The sequence below is a fragment of the Amblyomma americanum genome, chromosome 1, assembly GCF_052857255.1.
Source record: "Amblyomma americanum isolate KBUSLIRL-KWMA chromosome 1, ASM5285725v1, whole genome shotgun sequence".
NCBI classification, from domain to species: Eukaryota; Metazoa; Arthropoda; class Arachnida; order Ixodida; family Ixodidae; genus Amblyomma; species Amblyomma americanum.
In genome coordinates, this window is record NC_135497.1 from 476569036 (window position 1) to 476589369 (window position 20334).

The 20334-nt window shown below is 46.9% G+C and overlaps 1 pseudogene; it reads right to left on the reverse strand.

Annotated features, from left to right (window-relative positions):
* Positions 1–313: 313 nt before the first annotated feature.
* Positions 314–20334, reverse strand: part of LOC144116522 (uncharacterized) — a 28521-nt pseudogene continuing 8500 nt past the window's right edge.

A 20334-nucleotide genomic window follows, 5' to 3' on the forward strand; every position in this document is an offset into this window, starting at 1 on the left:
CCCCCCTCCTTTTCTGCCCTTTTTTGTGTATACGATAACGTAATACAATTTTCATTTGACCCATGACTACAATTCCTTTCCTTATGGCCTTTAGTTTAATCCGCTACCACTGTTCGTTCCTGAAGCCCCTCAACTCAGGTAAACTGGCAGACACTAGGAATCAACGCGACAAGGTCTGTTTATGTTTACATCCCGTACACTGACACTTCCGCGATCAAAACAAGCACACGGTGCACGTTGTACGCACAGACGCACACACCACAGTTGCCAACGGCACAAAGTGGCAGGCACGAGTGGCCAACAAGCGAACAGGCTAGGAGTCCGCAAAACCAGAGCTCGTGACCCTCTTGAGCTCCTCTATGAAGAGCGTATTCTCCTGGCGCTCACAGCGGTGTCGCTGTTCGCGCTCCTGGCGCTCGATCTCGAAGCGCGCCTTCTCGAGGGCGAGCTGGTCCTCTTGAAGCTTGAGCTTGGCTCGCTCCAGGTCGAGTTCGTCGCGGCGCAGCTTGAGCTCCTGCTCGCGCACATGCATCTCCTTGGCCTGGCAAGTGAGCAGGACCGAGATCACCTGGCTTGGGAAGTCGGCCGCCTCGAAGTCGCCCATGACGGCGGCCATGGCGAGTTCTTCAAGAACCCGGACATCGTTGGTGAGGCTGCCGTTGCTGTCTCCGCCAATGCTGTTGGCATTGCTGTTGCCTTTGGCGCTGCCGCTGATGGAGAAGGTAGATGGGGCAGCCATGCGCGCGCGCTTGGCCGTTGGAGTCGCGTGCTCCTTCGCAGAGGGCGTGCCATTCTGCATCTGCTGCTCGTGCTCGTTGCCACCTGCGTCTAGAACAGCACTACAGTAAACATAAGATATGGCACAAATCATGCGTTTAAGCAGTTGAGTAACAAAAATAATTAATGTGAAAATAACACCTGATTTGCCGAATAAAAGCTTGAAGAAATGCTGCGCACATCACGACGATGCATGCACATCAGGACGATACATGTACAGAAGAACAGACAAGCGCACACCTGTTCCTCTTTATTCTTTCTGCTTTTTGGATCATGCGCAATTCGGGTGTGCGCAGCTTTTCAACACGAATATATACCAGCCTTCTGGTCTGCAATGCTTCTATGCTACAGCAGCAGTGCCTTGTTCGTTGAAAGCAATAAATCAGAATATCTGGGCTGAGTCTTTCTCGTTACTTGAGCGCCGGTACTTCATCTGCCCGGCGCGTAAATAACGGGACAAACCCAGCCCAGATCTTCTGATTTATTGCTTTCAGCGAACTGGGCACTGGGTCTCCTTGTGTTCCCGAAACACGGCGGTTCGAGCCCGGCCGGGGCGGTCGCATGTCGATAGAGGCAAAATTCCAGAGGCCCGTATACTGTGCGATGTCAGAGTACGTTAAAGAACCTCAGGTCACCGAAATTTCTTGAACCCTTCACTACGGCGTCCTTCATAGCCTGAGTCACTTTGGGACGTTAAACACCCATGATCTCTTTATGTACTTGATGACCAGACATGGAACCTAGCTAAAAAACAATGCAAGAGAGTGTTGTGTAAAAGACCTTCGCAATTTAGTTGTCTTACTCTCGCCGCTGTTATGCCGCTGTTATGCAGTTATGTGGGAGAAGTCCCACCTTCCTCACGACTACCTTGCGCATGAGATGTACCTTTGGACAAGTGAAATGAACAGTCTGTAATGTCTCCCATGTGAGGTGCAGTTATCCCAAACCTATTATTGCGTACAACTCAACAAACACCATGACATGCACGACCTACGAAACATTAATGTTGGTGGGACAAGAAAACGCATTATTTAGATTTTTACGCCATTTGAGGTATGCATTAGGCCGTGCTACTGCACGGTTAAGCAGGGAAACCATGTCATCGTTCTATACGCTGATGCCAAGTGTATGCCCCTCCTGCTTGGGCCGTAAAGGCCTGCAGTATTGAATAAATAAATAAATAAATAAATAAATAAATAAATATTAGAATATTTACAAATGATACAACAGGCGGGTGGGTGGCCCCTAAGACACCTCCCTATATTCGTCTATTAACTTTCCTAGGTGCGTTAGAAAACTGCCTCACACGCGTACATGAAGCAGAGAAAGGAAACACACATTTTATAGAAGCAGCTTCGCTTTGCCACTGTGTGGAGGTGATTACATCAGAGATTTCCCAACGGAGCGATTCAGTGAAGGGTATTTATCTTTATCACAAGCCGAGCTTCCAGGTTCGATCGGAGTTCAGAATCCCCGATAGCGTTCCAACGGAAGGGCTCGCGCAACTGCGCCGTGTTCGGTTTAGCGCTGAAATCCTAACAGGTGGTATAAGGCTAACAAACGGACTATACACAAATTTTTCGACATCGTAAAGGTCGCTGACACCAGGGGGTACTTACTAAGCAAGGCCGTGCGTCAGCATCGACCGAAAAGTCTGTCATTCACCCCACGATTCTATGCGACGCGCACTGGCGTATGGCTACCCCGCTGCAAACTGAGAACGGCAAAGAAACGCGACTCCCTGTGCCGCTTCGGGCTAACAGGTTCCTCTTGATGGCAAGTTGAAGGTACCCGCAGCCATGACAGATGACGTTGAGATTTTCTAGATTGCAGAGTCACGGGAAAAAGTAACAATTATCGCATTCATTTTCGTCGTGCAGCCCGGCATGGAAGGCACACAGCTGCCAGAGCTCAGGTTTGCGAGAACAGGTGGAAAGAGGCTTTACAGGTGAATTGCCGTGCATATTTGTCTTCGGGGATAAAGCGCCCCCCCCCCCCCCTCTAACGGTATGTAACTGTACGACCTGATGCCCCAAAGTGCTGCTTAAACAAGGTTCAAAAATTGTGCAGAGTTCTAAGTTACCACTCAAAATAACGACGCTCCGAAGACAGATATGCACGGCATTGCAAAGGGGATCTTTATTCTGGAAACATCAGGCGTGGAAAGGAAGAATGCGGGAAGCTGACATAGCTTACAGTGACTCTTCTACATACGACCAATGATGTCACCACCAATGATTTTATAGCGATCACTGCTTAGGGGAATAAAGTATAACTTCGCAGATTCCATCCCCGTATATTACGACCAAAAAGAGGGGGAGGAGCAAAACGAAAACGAACAGGCAGAGATCGACACATCTCTAGCCTTGACATTGAAAAAGAGCGCAAGGACAAGATTGACACGCGCACACAGGCACTATAAGTGCTCGAGCGTTCTGTCCGCGGCCTGCTCCTGTCACATTTGTCCTAGTCCTGTTTCCTCAATACTTTCCACCAATTAGCCCAAGCGTCTTTCCGATCATCGCACCGTAAAACAAAACTAAAAGGTAGGTGCTTCATTGACAACGTAATTTATACAAAGCTATGCAAAATAACGGCAAACATTGATATGTTACACCACACAAACGCATTCAAGGCGGCCTTCGATTTTCTACCTGTCATAAAAATTAGTAGCCTTCAACGCGACGTCACCATGCATCGGGAGCTGTATCTGGTACTCTCCCCATTGAGGACGCGTATGTCAAACAGACTGAAACTGCGCAGGGTGACAGTGGCCAAAGCGAATGCCCGCTGGGATGCCCGGGTGTCGGGCTGCCGCCCTTCCCTGCATTTCTATGCAAGCCCTGATTTATTGACCGCCGCACATTGTAGAGGTCAAGAAAGGTAGCAGCTCTGACGCCTGTTCACACTCTTCGCATGCGCGTTCCCGACGAACTGTCGGCTGCGTAATGGCACGAGGCAACAGACATTTTCAGCATAGACAGTGCGCAAACGCTGATTGGTCCCAAAGCGACAGGCGTGCGTGCAGCTGCCTGTTACCTGGCGCCATCTGCGCTCTTGAGGCGATCTACGCATACGCATTGGCGGTGGGCGGGCTGCCGGAACTCCGGTAACGGCAACACGGTGCACGGTATGGTAGCGGTGTCTAACAGACACCTTTAGCATGCCGTGTACCGTGTTACCGCTACTGTGACGGGAGTACCAAAGCCCGCAACCCTTCCGCATCGGGGCCAATTTGCGCATGCTCGTTGCCGGTGGGCGAGTTTCCGGTACTACGGTAACGGTGACGGCAACACAGTACACGGTATGCTTAATGTGTCCAATGACGCGCCTCGTGGAGCTGCATTTGTTTTCTGACACTATCACGTCAGCGGCGACTCCCGATGTAATAATAATAATAATTGTTTTTTTGGGGGGAAAGGAAATGGCGCAGTATCTGTCTCAGATATCGTTGGACACCTGAACCGCGCCATAAGGGAAGGGTAAAACAGGGAGTGAAAGAAGAAAGGAAGAAGAGGTGCCGTAGTGGAGGGCTCCGGAATAATTTCGACCACCTGGGGATCTTTAACGTGCACTGACATCGCACAGCACACGGGCGCCTTAGCGTTTTGCCTCCATAAAAACGCAGCCGCCGCGGTCGGGTTCGAACCCGGGAACTCCGGATTAGTAGTCGAGCGCCCTAACCACTGAGCCACCGCGGCGGGGCATATTAACGAATATTTCGCGCAAGGCCTCTCGCTATCGCGCGTGCACTTGTGCCGCGTGCTCCTCACGATCGAACAGACGAGAAAATCGAGGTGCCATTTATGCGACAAGCACGAGACCGAGCGTGTCAAGGTAGTGAGCGCTGTTTAGAAATGAATAATTTTTTACCGCAAGTTTGGCGGTGCAGGAAAATCTATTTTTCAGATATTCGTGGCATACATCGAAATTGCGGCATATTCGTGGCATACATCAAAATTGCGGCATATTCGTGGCATAATTCGAAAACGCGCGGTATGGCACTAATCGAACCGCAAGTTCTATTCACGAACAATTCAAAATATTGAATACTTAGATATTTCTACTTTGTGAGACATTACACACATTTAGCATACCGTGTACAGCGTTACCGAAGTACCGGAAGCGTACCCAGCACTGGTGAGCACACGCTGATTGGTTCTGATGCTGCAGGCTCGCGCAGCTGCCGGATTCCTGGCACCATCAAGGCGATTTGCGCATGCGCATTGGCTGCGCGAAGGCTCCCGGTACACCGGTGCCGATCACAGTACCACGGTATGCTAAACCTGCCTATTGATGTGGAAATGCCATGTAGCTAACAAGCGAAAGTACCTGTTTCGGTTTCGTTCTCGTGAAAGTTTTGGAATTACCTTTTGGCGTAGGTGTATAGAAAAAGCTGCAAGAACCTCGGTTAGGTAGCAGCATGTAGAACGATTTGCCATTTGGCGCAGTTTGGCGGAATTGGCTCAGGAACTGGACTCCTAACTGTGAAGTCTGTCAGCTAGAGTCACATTTTTTCTAAGAAACGCAGTGGAGGGCAGACAAGGAAAAGGTTCTGCTCCTCACCCTGCCTAGCAGTGTACGCATCAGATGTGGAGTCCTCCTGAAGAATGACTAGCGGTCGGTTCTTCTCCGGGTCGAAGTCATCATCGTCTTCTTCCTCTTCCGCGGCCGCCGCCGTAGCCATCACGAACACACCACCGATGCGCGAGATGTTGCCGCCCGCGCCATCTTGGTACTGCTGCAGAACCTGCGCGGCGAGGATATACACCGAGCCTTGCTCAATACGCTGCCCCAGTAGTAGTAGCAATAGTAGCAGCAATGGGCGAAATAGTGTTCACAGCAATATTAATACTAGCAGTAGTGGTAGGTCGTCGCACTAGAAGTAGCTGTACTAGCAGTAATCACGGTAGTTGCGGTAGTGGAGTGCTAGTGGTGGTATTAGTAGGGGCAGTAGTAGTAGCAGCAATGCAAGTAGTAGTAGTAATAGTAAAGTGGTAGTGGCGGTGGCGCTCATAAAATTGGTCGTCAGAACCGTAACTGCCTCACTGAACGGTGGCCGCCTGAACTACTCCACGGCCCAAAAAGTAGAAGACAAGCAAGAGACAGCTTGGGAAGGTGCGATAGATTACGTTCGTGATAGCTTAAGTTAAATATCTGATAAAGAAGAGTACCAGGCCTTCATGACCATATCTGCCCCACGGCAGGCACATAGCAGGATGGGGCTAGGGTAACCTTGCGCCAAACGACGAGAAATAGATGTATTTGGGAAGGGGGGGGGGGGGGGGGGGTCAACAAAGAACCACAACCTGGCGTACCACTGAAGGCATATTTTAACTAGGAAATGAGCTTGTTTCTCTACTCAACGAATAAGTGGCGTTACGGCATATGCGTCTGCATGTCTCTACAGACCTGGCTCTAACAAAGTGCCGAGCAATAAGAAGGCGGAACTGCTGCTTTCACATTCTGCGTGCCATTTCCAAAATCGTATGGCGCCTTCTACCTCTACCTTTCTCTTGGAGGATCCCACAACGCAGGCGTAAACGGTGGAAACAAACCGGCGCACCGACCAGCAAATTATACGAGGAAGACTAAGCAAGGTCACGACCTTCCGCAGGCGTTCGCACACACCAGAGTTTTACAGAAATGAGACATGTGCCGAGAAGGCAGCCCGTTTGTAGACGAGAGAAGCACGGTGTTATTGAGCTGTCCGTCGTGGTGGCTCAGCGGTGAGATCATTGGGCTGCTGAGCCCGAGGACGCGGCTTCAAACCAAAACGCGGAGTCCGCGTTTCCACAGAGGCGAGACGCAAAAAAGAAGCTCGATCGTGTTCTGTAAGATGCCAACGCACGTTAAAGAACCCGAAATGGTCAAAACTAATCCGGAGCGCGCTACCACGGCCCCTGTCTCTCTTCAATCTTTAACTCCCTTCTTGCTCTCTTTCACCAAGGTACGGTTCAGGTGCCCACCGAGTGTGAGACGGTAATGCGCTTTTGCTTTCCTGATAACCAAATTAGGGAGGCAGGTCCATACGGACAAAATCACTTTCTTGCCGAGTGCAAGGACCAGCGCAAACGCCCGAAATGGAAGCCAAAATGCAGTAAAATATGGTTGAAGGCGAAGCCCCCACGTGTTCAAGATAAAGGAAGAATCAGAAACAATGCTGCCCCTTGAGGCTTCCGAGTTGACTGCTAGCGTTAAGCAGGAGGCTTCCCACTAAACGGTGTGAAATTGTTCACAAACTTTAAAGTGGAGGTAGAGGCCGAGGTGCATGCAATTTGTGTCCTGCGCACAAAGACATGCCATATTACACCAAGATGAAGTCAACAGACGCTCCGCGGTGCCATTATAGCTCGATGACACTTTGCACTTAGCCCCTTTGTAACCTCAGTTCATTTAGTTGAAAGCTATTAACCTTCCTTTTATTACCACGTTTTGATGGCGTGAACAAAAAAATTGGCGGTGCTTAGCGTTGGTTAAACCTAGAGTGACGTGATAGCTACAGCTCACAGAGTGAAACTTGGTCACGTGACAAACCACGTGATTAGACACGGCGCCACGCCACCGGAAGCTGCTCCGAACCGCGTGACCAACCACGTGACAGCGTGGTGGCGCTGCCACATGGTGGCGGCGACGCCACCGCCACTGCGCCGCCATGCTGAAGGCTCGAAATGCTACCGTAATGTAGCTGTGGCTACAAAACGCACCAGAACTAAACTCAAATAGTGATGCCAGGGGATCATAGTGGTGGGAAAAGAAGTAGACCATGCACGCTGAGGTCTTCGTGACAACATCTTACACGCGGACTGCTGCGGGTACTGCATTGTAATGAAAAAATAGGAAGAGATAGAATGCGGAGTCAGCGATTTAATTCTCTTCAGTCATGTGCTGGCCCTTTTCTGCCTGAAAAGAATCCTAAATGGGGTAAATTCATGCTGACATCCCGCACCGCGCACTTCTGACACTCGCGCGGCGCCGCGTGTTCTACACACTAAACACGAATGACACGTGATTGGAGGTTTATCCGTCTTCGTCCGCTTTAAAACACCGCATAGCCAGACGAGAACACCGGTAAAACGGTGCACATGATATCATAAACACCGAAGCAACACCAGCTAGAATTGACGGTGTGCTAACGAGGTCCGCAATCGTTCATCAGCCGTCTCTAACGGAGTGGTTGTCGCCATTCGGAACCTTCCGAACGGTGTAGAAAAAAAACACCGTACGGCAGCTGAGACGGAGCGAGGTCGAATTCCTGCTGCTGTTCAAAAGAACGCGCCAGTGGAACTGTGTACTTTTATCTGTTTCGCTTAGTTCCGGAACGAAGCAGCAAGTTTTGGTTTCGGTCGAGATGCAATCGACAGCAGGCGGCGCAAAGGATCAGAAGACGGCGAGAGAGCCGTGACTCGTGAGTGCGGACGCTGTGACCGAAGCGGCGTAGGCGCTAGGCCTAGCAGCACCAGCGGGGCCGTCTCGGATTTGCGTCGCAGAATTGAGCGCGGCGGGTTGTCTGGAGCCTCTATTGGAACGGATATCGTGAGCGGCGACTGTGCGTTTGCCGCTGCTGCTTTTCGATGCGCAACGGTGAAAGGAAAGATGGATGCTTAACCGAGTTCACCGAAGTGGGTATCGTAAACGACGGCTGAGCTTGCCCCTCGCTCTGGTTTGCGAATGGCGGTATGGCGCCGTTGTGAGCGAATTGAGACAAGCGCTGGCTTTGCCGCGCCCTTGGCGAGCGGGAGAGAAATTTCTACCTCGACACTGCTGCCCGGAAGGATATTTTTGAATCCCTGCCGTCTCACATCCGTCTTGCCGTCATGGTAAGTGATTTTGCGTCTTATATATCGTTGTACAATAAAGACGTGAGCAGGCTTGTGTGGAGCGCTGAAGCACTGTGCTGCGGAATGGAGCATAACACTAGCTCAGTTTTCTTAACGACGCGCTGCCAGTGTATGGGTTGTTTTATATGCCTAAGCGCCAGCGCTTGAGCACCTGCATTGTCTGTCAATCCCACTGCCTGCATTATAAGTTCGCCTTCATTCCGCAAAACACCGCACGAGCGCTCTGTAGTACAAGTCTGCTTGCGTCTGCACTGAAGTAAACATTGAAAGCGGCTGTATGTTTTCGGCATTGTTATTTTAGTGCCCTCCGAAGTATTTGTGTCATTTTATTTTGGATATGTGCAGCATTTTTGGCCACTCTTAATTTCATGCATGTTCGCAGAACGAGGTATGCGGCATCGCTATTAACATGAAAAAATCAGGTCGCGTTTTCTAAAATGCCATGGTTCCCCACAAAAAATATAATTTTGCTTATCGTGCGCGTCGCAGCAAATGTATGAATCTGCTCAAAGCTTCTGAAGTGCATACTTGTATTGTGCCGTCATAGATTGGGCCGCCACATTTAGAATTCCAATTTGATTATTTGTTGCTTTCAGTCAATGGCGCAATCTCTTTGTCACTGGAACACGAGTGAAAGCGAGAAAGCAACGGCTGTCAGTTCTTGCCTTATGTTCTGCGGTTCGTTGTGGCATAACTTCGATGGATGCAGTATAAACGTGCTGTCACTATTTGTGAAGATATCAAAGCTGCTTTACTTTCAAAGCATCACATACTTCATTGCCTTGCTCACCTATCATTATTGGAGCCAGTAATTCAAACGGCATGCATTTTATTCATAATGATTTGTTTGGTATCAAACCTGACTGGACATTGTTCTATACAGGTTATAATCTATGAAGAACTCCAAGGTTGCATCAGTTTAATCTACAAGCAGTACCAAACAGTGCAGAGTTAAGTCGCAAAGAAAGATGCCCACTGCAGGAACACTTGTAGGTATTTTTGCGCAAATTATTGGTGGACATAGGCAGGAACTGAAATTTTTGCACGACAATAACAGCTCAGTATTTATCTGAGCATCTGATGACTACCTTTTAGGCACAGAATTTACTCAAATTTAGTCATTCATGTCACGAGCCTTAGCAAACCTTGGGTTTTGTGATTATTTATTTTAGAGTGGGGCTGGCACAAAGCCCTGGTGTTTCGTTTTCTTGCAAATAGGCGGGATGCAAACAGTGACAGTAAGGAGCTGCTGACCCCCAAGGGATTTTCGTTAAAATTCAGGCATAGTTACTTGTGCAATTAAAAAAAACAGTAGTAGGAATAAGGAGCCTGTGTAACTGCTGCAACTATGCTCAGTTCTGAAAATAGAGTAATTTCATGACTAAACCAGATACAGCGTACTGACACGCTGCTATTTTCGGATTTGCATTGCTACTGTCTCATTTTCGCGCGTGTTCACTACCACTCTTTTCAACTAACCAATAATCCAATGTTCAGACGGTAGTGGTTTCTTTATACTTGCACGAAATTATGGAGAGGCGGTCACCATTATTTGCTTTTGCGACTGTGGGTTTTTCATTTTAATGACAAATGGTAATGAGGTCTGTATACGGTGCAGCTATTTTTTATTTTCAGTTGGAAAAGAGTGTTTTGTGTTGCAGTCTTCGATGGCAGCCAATCATTGTGGAGTGCTACTTCACAAGCTGTGTATAATGGCGATGTACACTTTGAACAACACCATACCAGTTTTGTATTTTTAGGACCTTATTATACACACGCAAATATGATTCATGGGGAGTACTGATTGTTGCATCCCAGGCTGTTATAGGTGCTCAAAATGTGATTCCCTGGAGAACATTTGCTTCTTCGATGCTCAGCAAAAATTCCTATAGTCGCCATATGTATCAAATGTCACGGATAAAGCAAGAGTGGTAGATTTCGTGAGCAGCTGTACCTTTCGAATACGCACTTTGTATCACGCTCCCTTAAGAGCAGTGGCTCACCATGGTTTCTTTAGCCTCTAGTTCGATTACAGTTAGGCTGTTGCTGCACTGGTTGCAATTAAATGAGATTGAGCAGCTCAGTTGTCTTATAGCTAGAATATGGTTTTCAAATCTTTGGCAGGGAGGCCATTGCAGCATTTTGTTTAACTTTTGCATAGTTGTGGTGGCCCAATAAATGTGATCATGGCTCTAATGGACAAATCATATGTACAGTTGCACCTCTGCAATATGGACACTTTGGTTTCCGAGCAAAATTCTCGCAAAGTGATTCATCCATACTAACGAATCATGAATGAAAAAGTTTTGATACAAAACTTGCCACCAAGGTCTCCTGCACATTGTAGTGGGCAATGAAGTTGAAGCTAGACAGTGTTGATAGCTCCTAGTACATTAGCCTGGTTACCAATATCTTTAAAATCGGTCAGTTTGAACCTCGCATTTCTTTGACATTATTCTTGAAAAAATTGGGTTGAGCATGGTTTTATATGTAAAATTTCTCACTTTGAGGAGGGAAGACTACCCCCTCATGAATTTATTCCTAGGATAGTGTAGTCATAATGTGCATTATACTGAAATGCGACAGTATTTTTTGCACTTCTACACGTGTTAGAAATGTCAATTATATTTCGTTTTTAATTTTGCAGGACCAAGCACTTACAGCAGGCCTCCTCACCTATCAAGGCACAGTTTTCCAGTTCATTGGCCATCACCCCTTAGTGAAAACCTCGGCGCTTCTGTGGGGATTCTGCTGTTTGCAGCCTTCTGGGTGTTCCGTTTGCAAAATCTAAAGAAGGCACTCTGTGTGCTGACCACTCTTGAAAGTGCTTTTAGATATATGGCTTAAAATAAACCACGCTTCGATGGTTTTGAGCTCGTCAGTTCTTAAAAACCACTTCGTCTTTCCTTCACAGCTGCCTCTTCTATCTGCCTGTACTGTTTTACATGTCCAGTTTTTTTAGTACTGTTTGGAATACTGGTAGTGGAACACAAACTGTGCTGCTATAACTTATCAATGTTAACATCATACAGTTGGCCAGAGCGGAGACAGACGAAAACAATATCAGCATGAATCTGTGAGAAAACTGATGTATAGCCTTTGTCAAAAAGTACAAAGTCAAAGGGTTTGTCTTTTAAGCAATGTAATAAGGCCTCTGAGCATCCATGGATGTCCAACATTCACGGTGGTCAGGGCAAGATTTTCTGTACCTTCAAGAGATCTGGAATGCTAGCGATGCACAACAAGGCTCAGAAGCGAATTCCTTGGGCTCTAAACTTCGACAAATGCTGTACTCGCATTATGTGACAGCATGGAAAGACATGACAAACAGGAACAGCAACATTTTGTTGACCCTAAGAATCATCACCCCACTGGTTTCTTGTCCCTGCATGGGCTAGTCATGGTTTTTATCTTTTTGCATCTAGCTCGGACAGCTTCCTGGGAGCATTGTCAGCATTTTGTAATTTTTTTCTTAATAGACTTCTTGTTCTGCCACATGACACATTTGCTAGCATTTATACATATCCTTTAATTAGAACAAAATAATGGTGATAATGGATTTGGTGAACAATTAAGTTTTCAAGCAAATATGGGCTTAGATACAGGTCTTGAGAAATTTAATTACTTATTTAATCACAAAGTTACTAGTCCTTAGTCTGATCAGTTGCCATGGGAACTTTTCTGAAATTTTTCTTCACTTCGTCCCAAAGTGATGGTGATGAATGCCTTTCTCGCGATCAAAGAGAATGCCTGTGTCTTAAGCGCTTTGACCTTAGCCCATGTTTTTTTGCTTTGCTTGTAGTGCGCACAGTCACGTAATACCAGGTTGACTATTTCCTTGTGTTTCACCATTAGTCATTACTTGTTAGCTAGATTGAAAAGCATGTGTGCATGTGTTTCTGTATTCTCATTTTTTCCATATAAGTTATGAGTGCTGCATTTCATTTCTGACAGGCTCCATCAAATGGGTGGCTAACATATGTTTCGGGGCACATAATCTAGAGCATATGCCTCCATATACTGAGTGTAAAGTTTTGTTTTGTGTTCTTTTTATGTGATTGTGTTAAATTGATTGTATTGTATACATTTTCTAAGGTTATGTTCATCCTATGTGTTTCTCAAGAACAAACACAAACATTAGAGGTTGGATACCTGTGATATCTTACTGTAGATTTAGTGGGCTGCTTTAGGATGTCTGTTTAGTATTTCTTTTACTGTAGTTTGTAATCTGCCTCTTGAAGATAGCCACTTGGAATTAGCCACTGGGAATTGTCTGGTGCATAATATTTTTTTAGATAATCTGATTTGACAGCACCAGTTAGCCTGAAGTTTAGCTAAGAAGATTTCAAGTCAACTCTGCATTGTTTTTCAATATTTGCTATTGTATCGTTTTGATTACTTTTAGGTGCTGATTTCAAGTTAGTCCCTATCTCTAATACCTGTCCAAGAATTGTGGTTTCAAATGTTGTTTAATGTCCTCCATTAAAAAAAAATAAAATTGTAATCTACAGGTCTTTGTTACCATTTCTTTACTTTACGCAGGCTCTTCAATTTCTCTTCAATTGAATAAGGTTGACATGTTAAGCAGACTTTTAATGCTGCTGGTGTTAATATTTGATATGTGTGTAGGTTAGTAACTGACATTTGTGATAATCCAGTGCTATTTGTAGCGGTGGTCCGTGTAATTCAGCATTTTCTAACATCCAATGGAATGAATGTAAGTCGCATGCACAAGTTAAATTGCGAACTGTTTTCAGGACGTGCTAGTAACAATATTCTGTAAAGTGCTTAAACTGCAGTCTCGAAAAAAAATGTTTAACAAACTTACACAGCTACCTTGAACTATGAAGGTAAAATCGAAGAACTATATTTTTGTTCGAAAATAAAACCACGCAGCACAAGCTATATGCAATGTTTTTGTGTAATACTGCGAATCCTGCTTTTATCGACTTTGAGGACTTATAGACTGGATAAAAATAGTGCTCGAAAAATATTTTCAATGCGCGAATGGAGCACGGAATTCAAAATTTTCTTTAAAAAGGTCCATTATGGACTGCAAAAATAAGTAACAGTAATGAACGGATTTTAAGGATACAATATACAAATGCATGCTTTTTAAAAACTTCTAATGGCAGAGAGAAGGCAAACATTATTTGTCCAATTTGGAGCTGCCCGCAAGTGGCTTATGCACTATTCAGGTTCTTTAACTTGGGGGTTCGGTTTTAGGACCACAGTAAAGAGATGGTATACTTTTACGAGAAGAAAAATGTGTTGCAGGAATTAGGCACGTAGATTCGTTACCATGGTCTTTTTTTCAGTTTCATTGCCGGTCGTCTCCCCAACTCTGCTTTTCTTGCTCATTGCGAACCACCCCGTCAAGTTACTTTCGGCTAGCTCCGGCTAGCGCCGGAGCCATGGTTTGTAAATTTTTTACAGAAGTGCCGCATACTCAGCGGAGTCAGATTAAAGACGTTTCCTTGCCGCCGCCGCCGCTGGTCTCGTTTTGTTTCCGCGATGTACGGCAGTACGCTGCGACATGACTGCGACGTCGTGTGTATGCATGGTGCCACGATCGTGCAACGCAGGCATCCAGGAGTTGAAGACAGCGGTCCGATGCACTTTGTATCCAGCGTTCTTGGCCTGTTCCTTACAGTACTACTTCGTAACAGCATGGACGGAACGGGGCTGGTTGTTATATCTCAAAATTGAAGTTCGATTGGGCTTTGTTCATGATTACAAACCGCATTAGAACCTGATTATTGTGATTAACTAACTAGCACAGTTCCGCCTATATAGTTAGCAGTTCTAGTAGCCCTGTAAGAAAGAGCAAAAATCCAATATAGAAAAACGGACCACTGTCATCACCTCCTCCTAGATGCCGGCGTTGCAAAATCGGCGCCTGCATATACACGACACCGCAGCCACAGCTCAGCGTATCGCCGCGGTTGAAACCTCCCATTGCAAATCGGAAGTGCATCGTATATTTTGGTGTAAAAATCTACACCAAATATACTCCCATTGTCAACCGCAAGTGCTTCGTATTTTTTGGTGTAAAAATTTACACCCAATCTGCTCCCTTCGCCAGCCGTAAGTCCGTATTTTTTGGTGCTGAAATCTACCGCAAGTCACGGTGTATATCGAACCTCGATTTAGGAGGACGCTAGAGGACAAGCCTAAAACACCCATCTGGGTTGATTTGTGTTTAGTGTGTAGGGAGCGGCTTCCTCTAGTTTGTCTTTCATTTCAGCGCGTTTCTTCCTGTTCAAGGAGATCAGGATGATATGATAGATTGCACCGCTGGTATGGTCTTGGACGGTCATGCGAAGTTTATTGACTTTTGCTAGGATAGGTGTAAGTGCACCTAGAACAGAAGAGCATGCTCCGTTTATTTTTGTCCTCATCAGTGGAGGTGTAACGAAAAGAGGCCATCATTCTTTAGAAGCGGCCCTCGAATGATCAGCAAGGACGTCATTGACGCTGACATGGCCATGTAAATTGGCCCATCCCTTATAAACATTTCTGTAGACAATCTATAGACTATCCTTAGACTGTCATTTACTCTCTTTATATATTATATTTGAGAGGCTCTCTATAGAAATTACCGAGAGAACAGTCTATAGGCAATGCAAATCCGATAGTAAGTTTATAGACAAACTATAGATTTATGTAGGCATTTTACGCTTTTAGTAGGCATTTGTCTATGAACAGCCTATAGACTATGAATAGAGAAACAAATTATCTTTAGGAAGGCAATGATGTCTAAAAGAAGTTTATAGACAGTATAGACCATTTTTGTAAGCAATTACCGCCGCGCTTGTACCTGCTGCAGGAGCTGCACCTTGATGGCGAACTCCTCCTTGGTGCTGTGCCACTGCAGGCTAGGGTAGTCACCCTTGATGAACTGCTCGAGCAGCAGGATGGTCCGCTCCCGGCATCGCCGCGAGCTGATCTTGAACAGGTGCTCGAGGTTACTGGAGATGGACGCCCAGGTGGTAGTGGGCGACGCGTCCTTGAACGGGTTCAGGCTCACCACCTCCTGCAGCAGCCGGATGTCGCGCTGCCCAGAGAAGCGCATGGGGCTTTTCCTCTTGTTGGTCTCGTCGCCATTGGCGCTGCGCAGGAAAACAGGGAGAGCGCAAACAAATTAGCCGACGCACAGCACATCTTCTCAACAGGCACCGTTTTATGAAACACCGTGCCGCAGTACTGAGCCCTGAGTATCTAATTTTCCTCAATCTGCTTTCTGTACCTTTTGGTGGTTGTCGCTATGCACAACCTTCAGGATTTTTAATAATATTGTGCGAACGTAAACCGTGCGCGAAGTCAGCGCCTTATAACGTCGATAAACTGGGAAATCAGCGAGAGTTCGCGCATGGGCTCTAAGTAATCTGCAGTCCGAGTGCTGTCTGTTGCGCTGTCCCGTTCACGAGGACACACACCCTTCCACTTGAAATCACTTTTGTCAGCGGGATGACCGTTCCGATTTTGTATTTGCTTCGTATTACTGGAGCCCATTCATGCGAAACAACAGCAACAACAAAAGCAGAAAACAATATACAGGAAAATATGTTATCGGCTGGCACGAAATATTGACCCAGATGCGAATCTTGTGATTTGTCGTAGACCGCTGCGAAGTGGAAACACAATCACGGGGGGTGATCAAACATCACACCACTTTCAGGCTACAAACATATGTGCCACGGCATATGTCCCGAACAGAACACCGTAGCAAATGACGCTGGTCCTGGAGAGGATTTTCGGCGGTTGCGCGAACTGTCCCCGATTGTTTCGATTATCACCGTTGTAAGGCGCTGATTTGTCGCGCCATCGACTGTCGCGAGGCATTATTAACAATACTTGCGGATATATATGCCTGTTGGGCGCAGCCATAATGCCTTTGGACAGCGGCGGCAGCGTTCCGATTGGCCGATTGGACGGCGCACGCGTAGCACAGTCCAGAAAGCACACCAATTTGTAAACAGTGAACAGGTGTATAAGCAGCTTGTCGCTTTTAATCTTTCGCTTGACAAGTGTCGGGAACGAAAAAACAGCAGTGATGCCGTAGGACAGGATTGGGCTAATCCGACATTTGATTCGATCCCCTTGCGTAAGGACACCAAACCTAAGGATCCTCACAAACCGCTTGTTTAGTTTAGTATATGGGGGTTTCACGTCCCCAAACAACTCAGGCTATGAGAGAAGCCGTAGTGAAGGGCTCCGGAAATTTCGACCACCTGGGGTTCTTTAACGTGCACTGACATCGCACAGTACACGGGTCTCTAGAATTTCGCCTCCATCGAAATTCGACCGCCGCGGCCGGGATCGAACCCGCGTCTTTCGGACCACCAGCCGAGCGCCATAACCACTCAGCCACCCACAAACCACTTGTGGCGCAGCACGGACTATTTTGTGATGTGTGCATTGGGCAGCGAATTGAAACATAATCCCCATGTTAGTGAATTGCCATTGCAGGATACAAACTTGCAGCACGAAAAACTCTTCACAAAATGTGTAGCAAAGTGTATAGTACATGGAGAGTACAAATGATTCTGTATCCTAGACAAAACACAAGAATCCCTAAACCAGCCCAAAAAGGCTAGCCGCATATCGCGAATTTCAGAATCAAACCGTCTTCATTCGGAGGGGAAAAATATTGAGAAATTGCACAGCTATGCACGTGAAACTATCAGCTTAATAGATTACCGAAAAGTGAGGGCGTTTTCCAACCGTCAGTCAGTGCCACTGGGAAAGCAATAGTGATGAATTCATGATGCGCCGTTTGACAGTTAATAAATACAACATTTTTAGCACAAACAATTTCGAATCACGCAATGTACAAAAATAATGTAGCCTTTCAGAAACCAAAAACAGGTAATTTCGTACACTGTAAATAAGAATCAATCCAAATGGGAGTTTAAGTGGTTGGCGCCAACCTTTATACTCCATATGCGGAAACATATACTCCATCAATATGAACTAAACATGTGCTATATAACCTACTTTACTCCATGTACTAAATATTGGGATATGAAGCAGAATTCTCCTCCTTATAACTCCCATTTTTAAATGGAGTTTCTTGTCTTAATGCGCCCTGAGTCCCAAATGGAAAAAAAAAATGGCCTGGTTTAGCTTATGGTTAAGCCTAGGATGCGAAGCATACGTCGCTTGGCAAGCCGTACTTCTCGTTCTTCTCCCGTTTCCGTGGCTCTTTGTAACTTGCGCTTTGCGGTCTGGCGAGCCGCCCTCTCCCTGGCCGACATCTCGCTGCTCAACTGACTCAACGAGTGCGTCGCCTTTTATACAATTGCGTGACGTCAGTATCTCCTAGCGGTAGGGGCGGGAGTTAGGCCGCCGGCGGAGGCTGAGCGTCCGCAAGCGAGCGCACGAGTTGAGCCCCAGCTTTCACAGCTGTTGTGACGTCATATCACGTGGTGCGCTGATATAGGTCAAGTGGTAGCTACGCGGCCGCGCGCGGCGCAGCAAGGAAGAGCCCGATGTGCGGCTAGTATGCTTCGCATAAAAACACCATTTTGCGTCATCCGCTGCGCCACGTATAGCGTCTCGTCTGCTTGTGGTCAGTCGTCTTATAATGGCGGTAGTGACGGCCTCCTGGTTACCATCGTCTCTGGATCTCTCTTTATTCTGCGCCTTCACGGGCGCCTGCCGCGGTACGAGATATCGGCTTGTCGCCATTTTCCGTTACTGTAAGCTACATAATTTAACCCTCTTGAGAAGACTCCATTGCTCTACCCGTGCCTGACCTTTTGTTAGTGTCGCCATCCCGTTAGAGCATTCGCTTAGGGCTAATTCTCACAGCTTTTTTTCATTTTGGGTCTCGCTGTGTGTTGCAGCAGATTATAATGCGTTGCATGAACATGAAACTTTCGTTTCAACGCGGAGCTCTTATTTGAGCCGAAGAGCAAGGCTACATTTTTCCTCAGTCATATTGAAATGCCAAACCTGAAATAAGTGAATATGAAAGAAAACACTGCCATACCAAATTACCTTCAAGGTTGTTTTCGCTTTGAGCCTATTTTGTTCCGGTTTTTAGTCAAATATAGCGTGGTAAAGACCGTGAAAAATACCTCACGACTCCTTTTCAGATTTGAAATATTGATTCTAATGCTTTATCGATTTAAGCACCAACATAGCCAAGCAAACAAGCACGTACAACAAAAGCAGATGACAAGCAGACGACAGCTGCCGTCTCTGCCTACGGCACCGCTGGGCTTGCAGACGGCGAAAAGAACGCGCGACTCGGGGTCCCATTAAGACAGCGCATTTTTGCATGTTGGACTGTCGGCAGCCCGCGCATCTACTGCCCGTTCCCACCGCTGGCACTACTGTAAGAATGGGCCTGAATGAGGATAAATAAACAGGACGCAATATTTGGGCTCCATTTCAATACGTAGTAAAAAAATTATACCCTTGTGCTCCTAATTACCTCCCTTGCATAAGGGAGTAAATAAAATGCTCCATTTATACGCAGTAAAGAAAACCTCCTTTTGGGTGTGCGCTAGAGGACAAGCCATTTACTCCCAATTTGGCGTTTTTTGTTAAGAGTGTATGGTATGTTATGGTAACCTGATATCAATTATGATAATATGATAAGTTCATACTACTCATAATTCTTTCTCACTGCCGAGCAGGTGAAATAATGTGTAAGGCATGGCTTGACTACGGTCAAAAAAGCGAAGGAAGCGTCAATCTCTCATGCGCGAGAATTAATTCTAGCTGCTTCCGGTGTAAGCACATAATTTCAGGACCCTAAAAAAAAAACCGTGAGAGTGAACGTCCGATTGCTGATTATCACTAACCGAGGCCGAAACTCAAGACAGGACGGCCGCTAAACAACCTGAACTCTCACACGACTCGTAAAATTAAAGAGCAGAGCTCTGCCCACCCTTCTCTGAGAAGGCGATGCAGCGAACGAACGTGTAGTCGTGGCAATGTTTCTTTGCCGATAGTATTCGACAACTCTTTGGTGAAACAGCAGCCCAGCAGCCCGCCACACTTCGACAATAACATACCGACAGAAAAAGTGGGAAGTGGTATACACCAGACTGCCTTGCAGGCTGTCACCTGAAGACGATGCATGAGCTCGAGACCGCTCGCCACGATAAAAAAAAGGCAATCTGGCCTAATGACGTCCTGCCTCCCTCCATGCAGGAGTAGGCCGAAGTGTTGCCGGCTCGTGGTCTTATACTCTTTAACACGTCGCTCTATATCGGGAGCACGCGGAGCGCGGAATACCAAATGGGCCTGGGAGGGCGGGTCGCCAAACGCAGAAGTCACGGTCAAGAATCGAAAGCCGCATAACGTACCTCCGACGGCTATTCTTGACGACGGCTTCGAGCGCCATGGCTATCTGGGCGACAGACATACTGGGCCGCGGAGTATCCTTCGGTCAGCGAAGGGTTATCAGAGGAGGCTGGTGGAAGAAGGCGCAGACACCGCGGTGGAGGTATCAGTACTCGAGAGTCTACTGGCGCGGATGGAACACGTGGGCGGCGGTCCCGAGACCGCGATGTGCTCCCAGACACGAAGAGCTCAATCACGGGGTATGAATGGGATTTCGTCGCCTTCGCGGCCAGCCGTTTAAGAGCGCCCCGCGTTTTCGCCTGTGCGCAGTTTACCAGCCCTCACCCGGCGTCCCCACAACGGGACCCGGAGCCCTGGAACTCGAAAACGAGTCTTGCATCCAACGGGTGGGAGA